The sequence below is a fragment of the Mandrillus leucophaeus genome, unplaced genomic scaffold (genome assembly GCF_000951045.1).
Source record: "Mandrillus leucophaeus isolate KB7577 unplaced genomic scaffold, Mleu.le_1.0 Scaffold578, whole genome shotgun sequence".
In the NCBI taxonomy this organism is placed as follows: domain Eukaryota; kingdom Metazoa; phylum Chordata; class Mammalia; order Primates; family Cercopithecidae; genus Mandrillus; species Mandrillus leucophaeus.
This window is the reverse complement of record NW_012106230.1, coordinates 1,499,196-1,501,720: the sequence shown is the minus strand read 5'-3', so window position 1 is coordinate 1,501,720 and position 2,525 is coordinate 1,499,196.

Below are 2,525 nucleotides of genomic sequence, written 5' to 3'. Positions count from 1 at the left end.
CCCTGGTTCCAGTGGTTCATCTGGCATCTTGGTATAACGGAACTCAAAACCATCCTGTAGCTTTCCTGCCATTGCCACAATCTCGTGATCTGGGGGACTGCACTGATAGCAGTTGGTGAACATAAGCCGCACATCAGCAGCAAACTCCTGTGCATCCCAGAAATCATGGTTCTCCATCTTCCGCTTGACAGTGCTGAGGTCCATGGGGTGCTTACTGATGTCATGGTAGTCATGCAGGCCAAGTGCAGAAGCATCCACTGTTTCATAGAACGGCCAAGCATAGGCAGCATGCTTCTTAGAGAGTAACTCCTACAAAATGACATTGCAATGTTTTAATTGTTCTGAAAGCTTTCCTTTCTTGGAGCTCTGCTGTGGTTGCTGAGAGTCAGGCAAGAAATTGACATCTTTTTAAAACACATGATGATCATGTGTATTGGGGTCCTCCAAGGAAACAGAATAGCCTATTAATATTTATTTACAATATTTATATATATACACACAAACATATACACACATATATAAAATATATATACACACATATATACACATATATATGTATAATGTCTACATGATATATAGGAGATATACACACACATTTTTATTACACACACATATATGAGGAGATTCATTATTAAAATTGGTTCATGTGATTATAGGGGCCAAGAAGTCCCATGATATGCTATCTGCAAATTGAAGGACCAGGAAAAATGGTGGTGTAATTCAACTTGAGTCTGAAGGCCTTATAAGTAGGGCTCCTGCTGGTATAGCTTCTAGTCTGAGTCTGTAAGCCTGAGAAGCAGGATTGCTGGTGTGGGTGCTGGTGTAAATCCCAGAGTCTAAAGGCCCAAAATCCAGGAACTGATGATTAAGGGCAGAAGAAGACAGATGTTCCAGTTTATGCAGGAGAGAATTCACTCTACCTCCACCTTTGTGTGCTGTGTGGGCCCTCAGCAGATTGGTTGATGCCCACCCGCATTAGTGAGGGTGACCTTCTTTACTTAGACACTGATTCACATGCTCATCTCTTCCAGAAACACTCCCACAGACATGCCCAGAAATAATATTGCACCAGGCATCTGGGGCTCCCTTAACCCAGTGGAGTTGACACCCTAAAATTAACCAACACAATGTGTCATTTCAGAGTGTAACCATTAATAAATCTAGTGGTGATCAGAGGTAAGAAATTATAGCTAACATCTAAGGTACAGTTGAGGAATAATAAATTACATAAAATGACATGGGAATAAAAAAGAAATGCACTTTCTGTCTGTCTCCATTGGTCTTCCAACAATACACTAAACAGGAAAAAAAAATTGATATAAGCAGCTAAATCTCATTAATAGTTTTATTGAACTTCCAGGTCAATGCCAACAGAGTTATATAATCGAACAGAAGTTAAAAACCTTAATTTACTCCGTTAAAGAACTCATCTTATTACAGATTTTATGAGCAAAAAACTCATATCCGATAGTGTAGCACCAAGGATGATTCAGCACAAATAAGAATACAGAAGAGAGGAATTGTCAATACTCCCCACAAGCTAAATACAACAAGCCCTGAGTGACGGTTAGCCAGGTGATGAAGAGCAGTAGTAAAGTTATAGGCAACTAGTGGTTAGATGTGATTGTAGCAGGTACAAGGTCTACAAAGAAATAAAGAATTGGGGACCTCAAGAGTGTTCAGAGGACTTCCTTACTACCTAAATTCAAAAATACACACATAACCTTCCCTTATTGTATCACTCTATTTCAAATTAAATTATCAACAAATATGGATTCTTTTCCAGACCAGGTGTGAAGCGACATTAAGTATCTCAGTTAAAGAGTTCGGTTTCTATTGTCAGACTATGGTTGAACCCTGGTTCTATAACTTATTTTATAAAACTGGACATGTTTTATTCTTGTTTTGTTTTGTTTTTACTTGTTCTGTTCTTCAGTATGACTTAACAATAATAATATCCAATTCATTGTCTGTGAATATGGAAAGAGCTATTAGCTATTAATAATATTCATTTCATAGTCTGTGATTATGAAAAGAGATATTACTAATAATATTCATTTCATTGTATGTGGATATCGAAAAGAGATATTATACAATAAGTATGCATAATAAATGCAAAATAATTATCAAATACACTCCATTAATCATTTGTAATTATCAACTAATATTCTGTTAAAATATGTCTCTCTCTCATGTATCTCTCTCACACACTACACACAGCACAACATAGATAAAATCATTAATGCATTCCTAGAAACAATAAAAGAAAATCTACGATGTAAGCTTCATCAGACAATTCCAGATAGATGCATTTTTCACCAACCAGAGAATGAAGGGAAACATTCCCAGAAAGGATGCAGAGTTGAAAAGTGCATGCTATATGTGGGAATAGTAAACACCTTCGACCTGATGAAAGAGAAACTGGGAAAAGTCAACATGAGAAGCCTCCCTTAACTGCTTGACTTAGAAGGCAAGGAGAAACTAAGAATTTTCTCTTAGAAATGATACTATGGGAAGTACATCTA